At 44.6% G+C, this 18,554-nt stretch overlaps 1 long non-coding RNA gene across 1 annotated transcript in view; it reads left to right on the top strand.

Annotated features, from left to right (window-relative positions):
• The first annotated feature begins 5,757 nt into the window (after positions 1–5,757).
• LOC134733460 (uncharacterized) overlaps positions 5,758–18,554 on the top strand; it is a 55,444-nt gene continuing 42,647 nt past the window's right edge. The window contains exons 1-3 of the long non-coding RNA XR_010116923.1: positions 5,758–5,779; positions 6,009–6,114; positions 7,144–7,314. This is a non-coding gene — a long non-coding RNA (uncharacterized lncRNA). The remainder of the gene's footprint in view (positions 5,780–6,008; positions 6,115–7,143; positions 7,315–18,554) is intronic.

The following is an 18,554-nucleotide window of genomic DNA, read 5'->3' on the forward strand; positions in this document are numbered from 1 at the left end:
AGAGTCTATTTACCACTACCTGCGGCACTTCGGAGGAGCCCGTCTGAGAGTGCAGCAGTGCTCAACGGCACTCGTTCCACAAGGGAGAAAAGCCTGGAAGTAAGTCAGATGGTATGAGAGAAGCAAACTTTTTTCCAGGAAGAGAAAAACAAAAAAACACAAGGAATGCAAAGCTTAAGTCTAGTGTACTGCTGACTGATGTTCTTATAATGGAGAACTGATAGGGAAAGCCCAATTTCTTTCAACCCAAACACACCAGTTATGTTTACTGGATCAGATGAGCCAGGCAGCTATCAACATTTCACTACTTCCCAACACACATCTACCCAGAGAGGAATCCAAAAATCCTCTCCCCTACCCCCAGGTCTGACTCTCCCCACTGCGGTCACTGTGCAGAAGGGTCCAGCAAAAAGAGAGAAGGTCCTCCAGGGTGGCCAAGGCTTCAGTAGAGCAGCTGTGAATCAGCAATGCCACATACATGTTCATAATGGGAGTCTGTCTTGGATAATTCTTTGTGACTTGTAAATTAGAGTTAGGTTTTCACATACTAAAAGAATAGAAAGTTAAACAACAAAGGTATAGGGACTGTTTGAAAATGAGATGCATGGCCAGGCACAGTGGCTTACGCCTGTAATTCCAGCACTTTGGGAGGCCAAAGCAGGCACATGTCTTAAGGCCAGGAGTTCAAGACCAGCCTGGCCAACATGATGAAACCCCGTCTCTACTAAAAATACAAAACTAGCCAGGCATGGTGGCGCATGCCTGTAATCCCAGCTACTTGGGAGGCTGAGGCAGGAGAATCCCTTGAACCCAGGAGGAGGAGACTGCAGTGAGCCGAGACTGCACCATTGCACTCCAGCCTGGGTGACAGAGCAAGAGATTCTGTCTTAAAAAAAAAAAAAAAGAAAAAGAAAATGAGATGCATTCTGTCCTGTTTCTTGCTTTTTTAAAGAGACAAGAGTTTTGCTCTGTCTCCCAGGCTAGAGTGTAATGCTGTCATCACAGCTCACTGCAGCCTCAAACCCCTGGGCTTGCACGATCCTCCCACCTCAGCCTCCCGAGTAGCTGGGACTGCAGACATGTACCACTCCGCCCAGCTAACTTTTTATTTTTATTTTTTTGTACAGACAGGGTCTCGCTGTGTTGCCCAGGATAGTTTTGAACTCATCGTCTCAAGTGATCTTCTCACCTCGGCTTCCCAAAATGTTGGGATTACAGGCATGAGCCACTGTGCCTGGCATGTCTTGGTTTTATAGGGGAGAAAGAGAAGTCTGCTGTGTCCTGCTAAATCCCCTTGTGGGTGACATCGCCCTTCTCAGCTACATAAATAACACTGGAAAGAGAACCAGGTGTGCACAGCACAAGGCTGAGCAATTTTTCTAGAATACTCAGTCCCAGGCTACCCTTTACCACACCCAACACCACAGTACTGCAAGGGCCTGACAGGGCGCCTCTCTTTGGCTCTAAGATGGGCTTGAGAGACAGGGCATGGAGGGCTGCCTGCATGGGGGCCCCCAATCCCAGAATTTCATTCATGAACTCAGAGGCCTGTTTCTGCAGCATGCAGCAGCTCACACATACAAAGCTGCAGCACGTGGTCACCACGTCCTGATGTCCACTGTGTGAACAACACAAAAGGAGCTCCAATCTGCATCTCTGACCTCCTGGTTAGATGGCGGCTGATCAGATCTGAAGGCCCTCAAAGTGAACCATTAACTCACCTCCATCAGCTTCAGGAACAATCTAGGAACAATCTAGGACATCAAGATATGTGTCACTGGTAATAGCAAAAAATCGGAAATTATTACAAGGTCCAAGAACAAGATGGTAACTGAGGATGGCAGGAGACATTCACAGAGGGGTATGACAAAGAGTCCCTTGGCGTCGACCAGGGCTTCTAATTAAAGGAGGACATTTCATCCCATATTGATGTGGAAGATGCTGCACAAAAACCCCAGGATAGCATGGCCTTGACTATGGGAAAGAACCAGAAAGGACACCAGACCTTCTCTCTCATGGAATGGTTCTCTTCTGTTCCTCTCCACTTTCTGGGTTCTACAGTTACCACACATACTTTTAAAGTTTTTAGATCAGAGTACTGTAGCCTCACCTGGTCACTGTGCCAATTCAAGTTTCGAAAGAAGATCATGAATCCAGATGGCCCCTCAGAGGGCTTGCTGTGCCCAACCCTCCCCATCCCCCAGCAGAGGGCGCTGCTATTGGTGGAACAAGGTAGTGAGGGTGCCCAATTAGCCCCCAAGAAACTGCACTGCTTGCAACAAGGCAAGACCAAGCTCTGAGAGAAAACCAGCAGAATGCTGGTTACAGAATTTCAAGGTGCCACATCCGGACTGAGAAGCACCTCACAGATATGCCCTACCCACTGCTGGACTTTAAGAAACTACAAGCCTCCTCTGTCACTAGCACTTGGGAATCCCCTGCATGGCAGCACATGGTGCCACAGGGCAGGTGGGCAATGATCCTTAAAACACCAAACTCACTCAGCAACGAACCACAGTGGTAACCACTCTCCATCCTCCTTCCTGTGCCAGCCGGGCGGGGACGTCCACTTGAAACAAGGGGTGGAGAAACCGACAGGAAGACCAGTGGCCCAAGGACAGGCTCAGCATGGGCCATGAGCACACACAGCTGGCATCCTGCTTCTGGAAGGTGATGGGATGCCAGCGAGACTGCAAAGCAGACACTTCCTTGAGCTAGAAGCCTAACGAACATACCAGCTGGGCCTGCACCAGCTGAAAACGCTGGCTGTTCCATGGCTATTCACTTTCCAAATACCAAGAAATGGAAAGAAAAGGAAAGTTCGGCTGGGCACAGTGGCTCACGCCTGTAATCCCAGCACTATGGGAGGCTGAGGCAGGTGGATCACTTGAAGTCAGGAGCTTAAGACCAGCCTGGCCTATCTCTACTAAAAATACAAAAAAAAAAAAAAAAAAAATTAGCTGGGTGTAGTGGCGCATGCCTGTAGTCCCAGCTACTTGGGAGCAAAGGCAGGACAATCGCTTGAACCTGGGAGACACAGGTTGTAGTGAGCCAAGATTGCACCACTGCACTCCAGCCAATCTAGCCTAGGTGACAGAGCAAGACTGTGTCAAAAAAAAAAAAAAAGAAAGAAAGAAAGAAGAAAAAAGAGAAGAGAAGAGAAGTTCTAGGCTGGGCACGATGGCTCATGCCTGTAATCCCAGCACTTTGGGAGGCTGAGGCAGGTGAATCACTTGAGGTCAGGAGTTCGAACCAGCCTGGCCAACAAGGTGAAACCCTATCGCTACTAAAAATACAAAAATTAGCCAGGCATGGTGGTGCACGCCTGTAGTCCCAGCTACTCTGGAGGCCGAGGTGGGAGAATCATGTGAACCCTGGAGGTGGAGGCTGCAGTGAGGTGAGATTGAGCCACCGCACTCCAGCCTAGGCAACAGAGAAAGACTCTGTCTCAGGAATAAATAAATAAATAAATAAATAAGGCCAGGCGCGGTGGCTCACACCTGTAATCTCAGCATTTTGGGAGACCGAGGCAGGGGGATCACGGGGTCAGGAGATGGAGACCATCCTGGCTAACACGGTGAAATCCCGTCTCTACTAAAACACACACACATACACACACAAAATTAGCCGGGTGTGGTGGTGGGCGCCTGTAGTCCCAGCTACTCAGGAGGCTGAGGCAGGAGAATGGTGTGAACCCAGGAGGCGGAGCTTGCAGTGAGCCAAGATCGCACCACTGCACTCCAGCCTGGGCAACAGAGTGAGACTCCATCTCAAAAAAAAAAAAGAACTTTTAAAGATTGATTACATGCTGAAATAACACTTTTTTGTATTAAAATTTACATTTCATCATTTAATGTGGCTACTAGAAAACTTATAATTGCATATGTGGATTACATTATATTTCTTTTTTTTTTTTTTTTTTGAGATGGAGTCTCGCTCTGTCACCCAGGCTGGAGTGTAGTGGCACGATCTCGGCTCACTGCAAGCTCTGCCTCCTGGGTTCACGCCATTCTCCTGCCTCAGCCTCTCCGAGTAGCTGGGACTACAGGTGCCCGCCACCACGCCCGGCTAATTTTTTGTATTTTTAGTAGAGACGGGGTTTCACCGTGGTCTCGATCTCCTGACCTCATGATCCGCCCGCCTCGGCCTCCCAAAGTGCTGGGATTACAAGCGTGAGCCACCACGCCCGGCCAGATTACATTATATTTCTACTGGACAGCTATGGACTAGACTCAGAGACCCTCTTGCAGGATAGACCACTATCCCCTGCAAAATTGTTCTAATCTGGCTGTGACAAACCCCCCCCCCAAGTAGCGGAGAGGTTGAATAGGTCAAGGAGAGAAACTCCATCATCATCTCATCGAGGTGGCCACACTATGATTAAGGAAAATGAAGACTGTCATTTCTCCAGACTGGGTACTGAAAATTTAAGTTCTGCTGTCTGCTTCTAGAAGAGGACCCAGGGTCTCTCTAAGTGCACACACTGTGCCTGGCATTGAGCTGGCCTCAGACAATGTTGCCGAATTCATAGTGACTCCATCCTCCAGCCCTTGCTCTCTAATATCTGCCCTTGGTAGGAATCTAGTAAGTCAAGAGAAACTACATAAGCCTGGATGTGTCTCCCCCACTAGGATCTCCCCTGGCCTCCAGCCGCTTCCACCGACAGCTCAGTTGTGAGTGAGCTCCACTTACAAGCGGTTTTTACTTCGAGAGCCCCTCCTCCCCCCTTATTTACATCCTGCTCATCTTCCTTAATCCAATAGGATTTTGATTTAATTATGCAGTAATTTTAACTGAGGTTGTAAACAGATTACCCCAAGTAAAGATTACTTTAACTTAAGGGTTTTTAAAATTGATATAGGCAAATATTGCCACCTCATTCTAAATTAGGCCATGTATATTTTGGGTGTTGATAAGATTTGGGATTCCTGTAGCTATCTGCTTAGGAAAAATAAAAAGATTCAGGATTAGGGTTTTGCCCTCACCCCGCAAGCCTTAAGTACTCAGGTTCTATTGCACTGAGCCTTTTAAGGGTCTTTTGTTGAGTGAGGGTAGCTGAGGACAGCTTTGCCTTCCACTGGGTTTTTAGCTCCCTGGCTGAGCAGAGCCTGCCATCATGTTTTTGATGCTTTTGTCTTCCTCGGAACCTTTGTAGCTTCCATGGTTCCTGTTGCTTCAATCCAGAGTGGCCTCTAAGTTTCTTTTTTTTTTTTTTTTGGAGAGAGGATCTCACTTTGTGTCCCCCAGGCTGGAGTGTAGTGGTGTCATGGCTCACGGCAACCTCGACCTCTAGGCTCAAACGATCCTCCAGCCTCAGCCTCCAGAGTAGCTGGCATGGCAGGCGCATGCCACCACACCCGGCTAATTAAAAAAATTTTTTTGTAAAAACGAGGTCTATGTTCTGTGTTACCAAGGCTAATCTCGAACTCCTGGGCTCAAGGGGTCCTCAGTCTCTTTTTTTTTTTTTTTTTTAGATGGAGTCATGCCTGTTGCCAAGCTGGAGTGCAGTGGCACCATCTCAGCTCACTGCAACCTCCACCTCCCAGATTCAAGCGATTCCCCTGCCTCAGCCTCCTAAGTAACTGAGATTACAGGCTTGCACCATCATACCGGGCTAATTTTTTGTATTTTAATAGAGACGAGGTTTCACTATGTTGGCCAGGATGGCCTTGATCTGACCTCATGATCCGCCTCCCTCGACCTCCCAAAGCACTGGGATTACAGACATCAGCCACCGTGCCCAGCTGATCCTCAGCCTCTTAAAGTGCTGGGATTACAGGTGTGAGTGACTGCACCCGGCCTACCAGTTTCCGTCTTGTTAATTCCTATCCTAGCAGTCGTCCCTCACTGTTGCCTGGCCCACCAGAGGCCAGGCACCTGAAGCTGCCCTCAGCCAACAGCATAGGATGTCTTACGTGCCTCCCTCCAGTTCTTTTGGAAGTTAGATACCAGGAATCGTCCCCTGCCAGGGTAGGGAGAGATCGCTCATGTTTGCCTCCTTTTCTTAGGGGAGATCTTCGAGCTGAAGGCAGAGCTCAACAGTGACAAGAAGGAGAAGAAGAAGGAGGCAGTGAAGAAAGTGATCGCATCGATGACCGTGGGCAAAGATGTCAGGTGTGCAGGAGTAGGCCTGGTGGCAGCTGGAAGCTGGCTGACAGGGGAGGGTTTATAGCTTGGGTCCACTTCAGTCTCTCCTTTAGGGTGTCTAGGGACCCATGTCTCCCCTCATACAGCTCCCTTCATAAAACTTTCTTCCCAATAGAAGGTTTTGTTTACACAGGAATCACGAGCCCAGACACTGACAGGTCGGGAGGTGTTGGAGTGAGTTAACTGGAGTAGGTGGGAAAGGCAGCAGGCGATGGAGTGGGTGTGGCATGAACCCTCTCAGAAACTCCAGAGGATCACTACTGGCTGGGGAAGAGGACCCAGTGTGGCCAGGTCTTCTGGTTTTTAGAAAGAATGGGAAATCTGGGCCAGGCGCGGTGGCTCAAGCCTGTAATCCTAGCACTTTGGGAGGCCAGGCGGGCAGATCATGAGGTCAGGAGGTCAACACCAGCCTGGCCAATACGGTGAGATGTCTCATCTAAAAATACAAAAATTAGCCCAGCATGGTGGCGTGCACCTGTAATCTCAGCTACTCGGGTGACTGAGGCAGGAGAATTGCTTGAACCTGGGAGGCGGATGTTGCAGTCAGCCGATATTGCACCTCTGCACTCCAGCCTGGGTGACAGAGTGAGACTCCGTCTCAAAAAAAAAAAAAAAGGAAAAAAAAGGAAATCTGGATTTTTCATTTTAAATCTGCCTGTCTTAAGTGGCCAGTTGATATTAAACAAACACCGTGTGGTGCAAGTAAAACATATGTGCAGATTGGATTTCTCTAATTTGTCACCGGTGTGCAGCCTCTGTCACACCTGATGGCTAAAGCAGGTCGTGTGTAGAGTGGCTGCTGCACCTTGGCTCATGTTTCCCCTGTGGGAGTGCCCAGTGACCCAGATTGTCTTCCCATCTTTAAAAACCCATTCAAGGCCAGATGCGGTGGCTCACACCTATAATCCTAGCACTTTGAGAGGCCGAGGCGGGTGGATCACGAGGTCAGGAGTTCAAGACCAGCCTGGCCAACATGGTGAAACCCCATCTCTACAGGGGACTCCAGCCAGCTTGAGCTATGCGGATTCTGAGCGTGATCCCGGGTAGGCGTTTGCCCCGGTGGAACGCCTTGTCAGAGCAGTGCACGGCAGGCCCCCGCAGAGGATCAACGCAGTGGCTGAGCAACGGGAAGGAACTGGCGCTTGGAGTCCGGATATCTGGAACACGGTAGGACTGGTCTTGGGAACTTGCCCACTCCATTTGAGTGGAAGCGTTTCCTGATCACCCACGGCGTGCCTTTATCGGCACTTTGGTTTTGGTTTCGATTTTGACTTGAATTGCTTGACAGGACCAGTCTTGGGAACTTGTCTACTCCATTTGAGTGGAAGCGTGGCCTGATCACCCACGGTGTGCCTTTATCGGCACTTTGGTTTTGGTTTTGATTTTGACTTGGTTTAAATTGCTTGACGAATGGGCGTGCCTTTATCTGCACTTTGGTTTTGGTTTTGATTCCGATTTGGTGTGAATTCCTTGAACCCAGTAACCCACGGATGGCCCAAGTGCATTCAGTCTGTAGCGGCAACTGCTTTGCTGACAGAAGAAAGTAGAAAAGTAGCTTTTAGAGGAAACCTCATTGTGATCACACCTCACAAGTTCAGAAGTATCCTAAGTTAAAAAAAAAAAATGCAAACAGGTAGCTTAATAACTCAAAAATAAAGTATGGGGCTACTCCGTTAGAAAAAGATGATTTAACATAAACCCCTGAAAATTCCCTTAACCCAGCAGATTTCCCAACAGGGGATTTAAATCTTAATTACCATACAAAGGTCCGACCAGACCTAGGAGGAACTACCTTCAGGACAGGGTGACAGATAGTTCCTCCCAGGTGATTGAGGAAGAAAAACACAATGGGTATTCTGTAATTGAGGAAAACTCTTGTAGAAGCAGAGTTAGGAAAATTGCCTAGTAATTGGTCTGCTCAACTTTGCCACTCAGCCAAGCCTTGAAGTACTTACAGAACCAGGAAAAAAAAAAGCCATCTATACCAATTCTAAGTTAGTTTGGACTAAACAAGGTCTTATTAATAGCAAAGGATAATTGAAATCCCACACTTAGAAGGTTTTCAACAAAAGTAAAGTTGTTTTGCTAAAAGTTAACAGTGTAACATGTATGATAGTAACTTCTAATCTGTGGCCTTAGACGGTCTAGTCCACAGACCTGAAGAAGTTTGCTTTGGAAAAGAATGGTTATCATCTTCGAAAAAAAGAAAAAAGAAAAAAAGTGGGGGTGCAGAATTGATATAAAAGGGAATGTTATATGGAAAATTCTTGTCCTGAAATAAATTAACTAGTTGTTTAAAGAAAGGGATGTTTCCAATAAGTCAGAAAGTTGAGGCATGTCGAAGAATTGTCTGTGAAAGTCATGAAAAAAAGTGTTAGAAATTTATGCAAGAAATGTTGTATAATTTAAATTAATTAGTCCTCCTGAATGTAAAACTATTGAAGAAACAGTTTATGTGCAAGGTATATAAGGAAAGTAAAATATGCCTTTGGTAAAAGGATTATAAGGAAGCATAAGAATGTGGATTTTTACCTACATTAAAAGGTTACAAAAATTGTTTTGAAGGTTTAAGCAAGTTTGAAACATTAATTGTAAAGAAAATTCTGTGTGTAAACATATTGGCTAAAGTTAAAGGGGTATCATCCAGTTTTTCTGTGAACTGGACATTAAAATAAAAACACAACAGGTTTTTCTTAAAGCACTAACCTGCTCTTTGACAAAAATTATAAAAGGTTAAAAAAGTCTGTAAAAGTCTTATGGTCAGACATTAAAAATTGAATAAATATGTCTACAAAGTTTTATTAAAACTGTTTAACATTAATAACACTAATATAAAGGTGAAATCTAGCTTATGTGGTATAAACATACAGGAAGCATTGTCAAATATAAAATGGTGTTTGGCTTTCTTCGGTCTAAATGTTGTGCCCGAGCCAGTTAGAAAAACGCCACACTTTGAGATGAATTAAGAGTCCTTTATTAGCCGGCGACCGAGAGAAGGCTAACGCTCAAAATTCTCTCGGCCCCAAGGAAGGGGCTTGATTAACTTTTATATCTTGGTTTAGGAAGGGGAGGGGGGGTCTAGTTAAAACAATTTTACAGAAGTTAAGTAGTCAAAAAGTTAAAAGGATAAATGGTTACAGGAAAGTAAACAGTTCCAGGTGCAGGGGCTTTAAGACTATTACAAGGTGATAGACGCGGGGCTTTGGGCGTTATCAATCAGACGAATTCTTGGGGACTGCGGATATAGCTTGCACAGTATCGTATCAGTTAATTGCATTCTTGGATGTGCTGGGAGTCAGCTTGCACAAGTTAAGTCCTTGAGGAAGGGGCTGCCAGTGAAAGAGCCAAGATGGAGTTTGTCTGGTTCTCTTAGCTAAGGGAGAAACAAGGCCAGGTGGAGAAGGGAAAAACAAGGTCGGGCATTACATAAAAACTAATAAAAGTAGGTGCTAAAGGAAATTTCTCAGTAAGAAGTCACCAAGGACTATAAGTCCACTGCTGATGTCCCCACATTTAAAATAAAAGGTCCATTTCTTAAAAATCGTATACTTGGTTTATCTCCCACTTTCCTTTCCCTCAAAACTAAAAGTCTTTTAGCACATGTACCACCCCTAGAATTTCCGGTAAACCAGCACCAGCCTGAAGATCATGTTCTCATCAAAGGGTGGAAAGAAGGAAAACTCAAGCTGTATAAACATGTGGCTGCTGGGCCATTGCATGGTGGCTGTTGTGATGAGGTTCTGAATTTTTAATTGTATATATTTAAATGTATTTAACCATGATGAGGCACATATATGACTGAGAACCACACTAGATGGGACAGCTCCAGAGATCCAGAAATGAGGAAGACAAGACTCCCCTATCCTGGGGTTTTTTTTTTTTCAGAATCGTTTGCTGCTCTGATCCTAGCATACATTTAAGGTTACTTCCTGGGCATCGCACAAGGAAGTTACTTCCTGGGCATCTGCCAGTCACTGTGTGGGGCTGGGGATATGACCCTGAGGACAATATCCAGGTCCAGAGGGATTCCAGCAGGGGGCGTTCTTGCACCCAGTGGAAGAGCATGGCCCTGCACACCCTGTCTAGACAAGATCAGAGCGGCAGGAGCAGAGAGGTAGGGGCAACTCGCTGTCCTCAGGAGCTCACCCTCATCTCCAGGGACCCTGAATCATAAGCTGGGCAGGCTCCAGGATGAGTGTGGGGCTCAATAGGCTGGACAGGCTGCAAAGAAAACCTTTCCACACCTGCACTAGATCCCAGCCCAGGGGTGATCTAGAACTCATCCCTGGGGTGTGTTCATTAAAACATCCATGGGGCCTAACATGTCTTCCCCAGGACTGAGCTGTGGGATAAGAACAAATGAGGAAGAGACGGTCACTGCCCTGGCAGTAAACACCCATGGCCAGGGTTCCTCTATCCATCTGCGGGAAGACCCCAAGTTTATACTGAAGATGTTAAACCATCTCCAAAGTAAGTGGAAACTGAGGTGTTGTGGCTTCCACAGAAGAGTTGCAAGGATGACCTGGACTCTAGGGTCAGTCCCCACCCCTTTGCTGAGCTCACCCTGCACTGGAACTCGTGTCCCTCCCCACCTCCCCTGCTACTTGGGAGCGCTGCCACTGCCCTGTCCAAGAACTGGGGGGGCTACATCTAGTTGAAACATATTTCTGGGCCAGACAACCATTGGCCAACAGTGTCTACTGAAGGACCGTTCCCCAGGTGACTTCCAGAAGAGGTGAAAAATGAAACCTTATCTGTCCCAGCCCCAGGAAGATCAGGTCTGGGACCTCTCTGTGTCTGACCTGACCCTGAAGTCCATCCCTACTGACTCGTGTCCTGTCTGCTCTGTGTCAGAAAAGTGGGGACCTGATTCCTGTATTGCCCCTCTCACCAATTTCTGCTGGTGTCATTGCCATCATCACGCAAAGAGATGGGGAAGACATGGTACAATAAGGAAGCTACTTTCTCGAGGCACTTCGGATGATGTTCACACCATGCTCTCGGCAGACAGGAAGGCCAGGTCCTGCTCACTCCTACTCAGAAGGGGTCTCATATCCTGCCTGGGCCCCGGCGATGATGTTGAACTGATGCCTCTAACCTTGCAACCTTGAGCTTCTCCTCCAACAATGCCCCAACATCCTCATTTTTTTTCCTTCTGATCCTCTAAATCATGTTCCCCTTCAGGTCTAGCACGAGGCTGTCTCTTGCTCTCTCCCATGGAGCCCACTGGGCAGCTGTCCGTGAATTCTAAGAACCTCAATGTTGGTAACACTGATATTTTCCTTGAATCACACATAGCAGGGCCCCTGAAGCACCATGGGGAAACTATTCTCTAGAGAAGAAAGATGTCTAGGACAAGCTGGTCATGAGAAAATCACTTCTCGGGTGAACAAGTGACATTGCCAAATCAAACGGTTTCATTGTTCTGTTTTGTTCATTGAAAGATACTGACACATACAGGACAATCAATTTGTACTCAAAAGCAATGTATTTCCATAGAATGCATGCTCCGAAAGAAACCTCAAATCATCATGTGGTCCACTTTATTCATATTCATCATGACTTAAAGCAACTACCTTGGCTTTCTGTGCGTGAAGGTTTTCAGAAGCAAACAAAAACCTATTTCAACAGTAGCATCAACAGGGCATGATGGAGATTCTCCTGTCCCAGGGTTGAGTTTGTCTTTCCCCACCTTGTGAAGCTTGACCTACCCTTTATCCTCCTAGGAAGGAAGCCAAGAGGTCAGCCTGATGCTCAGTCCCTCAAGCAAACCTGTTGTACCCTTTGCATTTTACAGGGTTTCCCGAGCAGAGCACACAGAAACTATGACTAGGCTAAGTGAAGAGAGACTGAGTTTCCACATAAACATGGCATTTCCTATCTCTAGTAACATTATCTGAAGACAAATGTTAGATGTCATTAGCTTTTTCCTTCCCAGCTTCCTACCACAGCTGAGTGTCACGTGTGGCTGGGCCAGGGTCTAACTTCAGAGGAACAAGCCCTGCCCCACTCTGTATGCTAAAGATGGCTTGTGGAAGATGAACTGAGGCCTTTCCTAGAAAAGGCTGGTGAAGGAGAGAGGTGGCAGGAGTAAAGTATACAGATGAGTCAAGTGCTGTGAGGAATAGAAAGGCCAATCAAGAGGTGACATTTCTTATTAATGTCTTAAATGAAGCTGTTACTGTGTCTTTTTGTATTAACTTATTCTTTAGATGACTATTTCACATTGACTAGGTTCCCCTAGTTGGAAAACCAAGGCTCGGTCATCATTTCTTTCCGCCCCTCTCTGCCTGCCTTCCTTCACCACCAAAGATGGCTCAGCAGCAGCTCAGTCCCTGCTTGTCAACCACCGACCTCCATACACTCCTCCCCCAAGGCTCCTCGTGGGATTCCTAAGCAGCACCAGTGTGCTGACTGTCACTCTACTCATTTATTGAAAGAACGGTAGGCAAAATAATTATATTATATCTTTACTAATCCTTTGTTACAAGGACAAGTAAATAAAAAAAGCTCTTAAAATGCTGCATTTCCCTATTATTTAGAGATAGTGAGTGCTAACCCTGTGCTATTTCTCTTTCTGGTCTTCCCTTTCTTTACACTGTCTGTGCGTCCATTGAGTCAGTGGCTGTTCATGTTCACACCAGCCCCGGGCAGTGTGACGGTCCATCATGGGGGTCAACACATGGTGAGTGCTGAGCCTCACAACCCTAGCTATGCAGGAGGTCTCCGATGAGGGTGATGGGCGCCAGGCTAACAACAACGTTGTCCTCTGCATTCTGATGTGGCACTGGCCCTTGTCTGTCTCCTATAGATTGGAGCATTTCTGAGGCTCGAGGTGGTCATGTTATTAAATACAATACAATTATCTTCCTGATTTTCCCCTGCTTTGACCAAGTGCTGTGGAATGACCCCAGCTCTAACAGATGTTGATGTGCACTATTCTATGTGGTATCTTACACTTCTCAGAATCTGTGAGCTGACCAGAAACCTGTGGGCTTTCTATGTGTATTTCACAGTAATGCCCATGTTAATGCCTGCTGTTCCAGTATCTTTTGCTACCCTGGGTTATGTGACCACAGAGGCCCCCTTGGATGATGGGCAGTGTTTAGCATGCTTTATAGGCCATTACAGTTTCGGGTGTACACATAAGTGCTGGAACTCCCTGGTGTGGGGACACCTTATCTCATGCCTGAGTGACACAGTTGAGTAACACAGAGCATCAACATTGGGACCCATTTCTGGGTTCATGTTTGCCTCTTCCATTCAGGAGATCAAAATCTGGGTTCATTCTTTTCTGTACCCTCTCCATCCCATAATATCTAAGTGGGATATTCAACCGGCCTTCCGGTACAGCTGTGATGAGGGAGGAAAGAGGTGATTTATGTGAAGTGTATGGTGGTGGTGGGATTTTTTCTTCCTATTAGATGAATGACATGACTTGGGAGGCTGAGGTGAGAGGATCACTATAGGCCAGAATTCAAAAACAGTGACACTTATACTGTGTCGTGCATGTGGGTCCACATTTTCTGGGGGAAACACACACATTGACAAACACACTCACAATCACTACATATTAACTCACTACTAGTTACCTTCCAGCCCTTCTGCACACAAACCCACACCATCTAAATGATATGACTCCAACCTAGGGGACAGAATGAGACTCCGCCTCAAAGCAAACAAATATCTATATATTAGGTATATATTGTATATTTATATTTTATATATATATTTATATATTGTTGTGGGAAGTCAGGGACCCCAAACGGAGGGACCGGCTGAAGCCATGACAGAAGAACGTGGATTGTGAAGATTTTATGGACATTTATTAGTTCCCCAAATTAATACTTTTGTAATTTCTTATGCCTGTCTTTCCTGCAATCTCTAAACATAAATTGTAAAGATTTCATGGACACTTATCACTTCCCCAGTCAATACCCTTGTGATTTCCTATGCCTGTCTTTACTTTAGTCTCTTCATCTTGTCAGCCGAGGAGGATGTATGTCGCCTCAGGACTATGTGATAATTGCATTAACTGCACAAATTGTACAGCGTGTGTTTGAGCAATATGAAATCTGAGCACCTTGAAAAAAAGAACAGGATAACAGCAATGTTTAGGAAACAAGAGAAATAACCTTAAACTCTGACCGCCGGTGAGCCGGGCAGAACAGAGCCATATTTCTCTTCTTTCAAAAGCAAATGGGAGAAATATCACTGAATTCTTGGAGCTTTGGTGACAAAGCACTTGTTCTATATAGCCCAAGGGTAAATGCCAATACCAATTGAGAATGGAGCAGGGAAATTGAAAATAAATTTGAACCCTTCTACTGTTTCATATCCTGGCTCTTAGCAGCTGAGTGACCTTGGGCAAGAAATATAACCTTTCTGAGCCTTCATTTTCTCACCCTAAAATGGAGATAACATCAATATTGTCTCCATCACTCCCAAACCCCCTTACTGTTTGGTAAGAATTACATGAGATAAAATATGTAACTAGCACAGTAACTGGAACAAAATAAGGACTCAGTTAATATTAGCTCTTCTTTTTTTTTTTTTTTTATTATACTTTAGGGTTTTAGGGTACATGTGCACAATGTGCAGGTTTGTTACATATGTATCCATGTGCCATGTTGATTTCCTGCACCCATTAACTCGTCATTTAGCATTAGGTGTATCTCCTAATGCTGTCCCTCCCTCCTCCCCCCACCCCACAACAGTCCCCGGAGCGTGATGTTCCCCTTCCTGTGTCCATGAGTTCTCATTGTTCAATTCCCACCTATGAGTGAGAACATGCGGTGTTTGGTTTTTTGTCCTTGCGATAGTTTACTGAGAATGATGTTTTCCAGTTGCATCCATGTCCCTACAAAGGACATGAACTAATCATTTTTTATGGCTGCATAGTATTCCATGGTGTATATGTGCCACATTTTCTTAATCCAGTCTATCGTTGTTGGACATTTGGGTTGGTTCCAACTCTTTGCTATTGTGAATAGTGCCGCAATAAACATACGTGTGCATGTGTCTTTATAGCAGCATGATTTATAGTCCTTTGGGTATATACCCAGTAATGGGATGGCTGGGTCAAATGGTATTTCTAGTTCTAGATCCCTGAGGAATCGCCACACTGACTTCCACAATGGTTGAACTAGTTTACAGTCCCACCAACAGTGTAAAAGTGTTCCTATTTCTCCACATCCTCTCCAGCACCTGTTGTTTCCTGATTTTTTAATGATGGCCATTCTAACTGGTGTGAGATGGTATCTCACTGTGGTTTTGATTTGCATTTCTCTGATGGCCAGTGATGATGAGCATTTCTTCATGTGTTTTTTGGCTGCATAAATGTCTTCTTTTGAGAAGTGTCTGTTCATGTCCTCTGCCCACTTTTTGATGGGGTTGTTTGTTTTTTTCTTGTAAATTTGTTTGAGTTCATTGTAGATTCTGGATATTAGCCCTTTGTCAGATGAGTAGGTTGCAAAAATTTTCTCCCATTCTGTAGGTTGCCTGTTCACTCTGATGGTAGTTTCTTTTGCTGTGCAGAAGCTCTTTAGTTTAATGAGATCCCATTTGTCGATTTTGGCTTTTGTTGCCATTGCTTTTGGTGTTTTAGACATGAAATCCTTGCCCACGCCTATGTCCTGAATGGTATTGCCTAGGTTTTCTTGTAGGATTTTAATGGTTTTAGGTCTAACATATAAGTCTTTAATCCATCTTGAATTAATTTTTGTATAAGGTGTAAGGAAGGGATCCAGTTTCAGCTTTCTACATATGGCTAGCCAGTTTTCCCAGCACCATTTATTAAATAGGGAATCCTTTCCCCATTTCTTGTTTTTGTCAGGTTTGTCAAAGATCAGATAGTTGTAGATATGCGGCATCATTTCTGAGGGCTCTGTTCTGTTCCATTGATCTATGTCTCTGTTGTGGTACCAGTACCATGCTGTTTTGGTTACTGTAGCCTTGTAGTATAGTTTAAAGTCAGGTAGCGTGATGCCTCCAGCTTTGTTCTTTTGGCTTAGGATTGACTTGGCGATGCGGGCTCTTTTTTGGTTCCATATGAACTTTAAAGTAGTTTTTTCCAATTCTGTGAAGAAAGTCATTGGTAGCTTGATGGGGATGGCATTGAATCTATAAATTACCTTGGGCAGTATGGCCATTTTCACGATATTGATTCTTCCAACCCATGAGCATGGAATGTTCTTCCATTTGTTTGTATCCTCTTTTATTTCATTGAGCAGTGGTTTGTAGTTCTCCTTGAAGAGGTCCTTCACATCCCTTGTAAGTTGGATTCCTAGGTATTTGATTCTCTTTGAAGCAATTGTGAATGGGAGTTCACTCATGATTTGGCTCTCTGTTTGTCTGTGATTGGTGTACAAGAATGCTTGTGATTTTTGCACATTAATTTTGTATCCTGAGACTTTGCTGAAGTTGCTAATCAGCTTAAGGAGATTTTGGGCTGAGACAATGGGGTTTTCTAGATATACAATCATGTCATCTGCAAAGAGGGACAATTTGACTTCCTCTTTTCCTAATTGAATACCCTTTATTTCCTTCTCCTGCCTGATTGCTCTGGCCAGAACTTCCAGCACTATGTTGAATAGGAGTGGTGAGAGAGGGCAACCCTGTCTTGTGCCAGTTTTCAGAGGGAATGCTTCCAGTTTTTGCCCATTCAGTATGATATTGGCTGTGGGTTTGTCGTAGATAGCTCTTATTATTTTGAGATACGTCCCATCAATACCTAATTTATTGAGAGTTTTTAGCATGAAGGGTTGTTGAATTTTGTCAAAGGCCTTTTCTGCATCTATTGAGATAATCATGTGGTTTTTGTCTTTGGTTCTGTTTATATGCTGGATTACATTTATTGATTTGCGTATGTTGAACCAGCCTTGCATCCCAGGGATGAAGCCCACTTGATCATGGTGGATAAGCTTTTTGATGTGCTGCTGGATTCGGTTTGCCAGTATTTTATTGAGGATTTTTGCATCAATGTTCATCAAGGATATTGGTCTGAAATTCTCTTTTTTGGTTATGTCTCTGCCAGGTTTTGGTATCAGGACGATGCTGGCTTCGTAAAATGTGTTAGGGAGGATTCCCTCTTTTTCTATCGATTGGAATAGTTTCAGAAGGAATGGTACCAGTTCCTCCTTGTACCTCTGGTAGAATTCAGCTGTGAATCCATCAGGTCCTGGACTCTTTTTGGTTGGTAAGCTATTGATTATTGCCACAATTTCAGAACCTGTTATTGGTCTATTCAGAGATTCAACTTCTTCCTGGTTTAGTCTTGGGAGGATGTATTTGTTCAGGAATTTATCCATTTCTTCTAGATTTTCTAGTTTATTTGCATAGAGGTGTTTGTAGTATTCTCTGATGGTAGATTGTATTTCTGTGGGATCGGTGGTGATATCCCCTTTTTCGTTTTTTATTGCATCTATTTGATTCTTCTCTCTTTTCTTCTTTATTAATCTTGCTAGCGGTCCATCAATTTTGTTGATCTTTTCAAAAAACCAGCTCCTGGATTCATTAATTTTTTGAAGGGTTTTTTGTGTCTCTATTTACTTCAGTTCTGCTCTGATTTTAGTTATTTCTAGCCTTCTGCTAGCTTTTGAATGTGTTTGCTCTTGCTTTTCTAGTTCTTTTAATTGTGATGTTAGGGTGTCAATTTTGGATCTTTCCTGCTTTCTCTTGTGGGCATTTAGTGCTATAAATTTCCCTCTACACACTGCTTTGAACGTGTCCCAGAGATTCTGGTATGTTGTGTCTTTGTTCTCGTTGGTTTCAAAGAACATCTTTATTTCTGCCTTCATTTCATTATGTACCCAATAGTCATTCAGGAGCAGGTTGTTCAGTTTCCATGTAGTTGAGCGGTTTTGAGTGAGTTTCTTAATCCTGAGTTCTAGTTTGATTGCACTGTGGTCTGAGAGACAGTTTGTTATAATTTCTGTTCTTTTACATTTGCTGAGGAGAGCTTTACTTCCAACTATGTGGTCCATTTTAGAATAGGTGTGGTGTGGTGCTGAAAAAAATGTATATTCTGTTGACTTGGGGTGGAGAGTTCTGTAGATGTCTATTAGGTCTGCTTGGTGCAGAGCTGAGTTCAAGTCCTGGATATCCTTGTTAACTTTCTGTCTCGTTGATCTGTCTAATGTTGACAGTGGGGTGTTAAAATCTCCCATTATTATTGTGTGGGAGTTTAAGTCCCTTTGTAGGTCACTCAGGACTTGCTTTATGAATCTTGGTGCTCCTGTGTTGGGTGCATATATATTTAGGATAGTTAGCTCTTCTTGTTGAATTGATCCCTTTACCACTATGTAATGGCCTTCTTTGTCTCTTTTGATCTTTGTTGGTTTAAAGTCTATTTTATCAGAGACTAGGATTGCAACCCCTGCCTTTTTTTGTTTTCCAGTTGCTTGATA

This window comes from Symphalangus syndactylus, chromosome 18 (genome assembly GCF_028878055.3).
Source record: "Symphalangus syndactylus isolate Jambi chromosome 18, NHGRI_mSymSyn1-v2.1_pri, whole genome shotgun sequence".
Classification (NCBI taxonomy): domain Eukaryota; kingdom Metazoa; phylum Chordata; class Mammalia; order Primates; family Hylobatidae; genus Symphalangus; species Symphalangus syndactylus.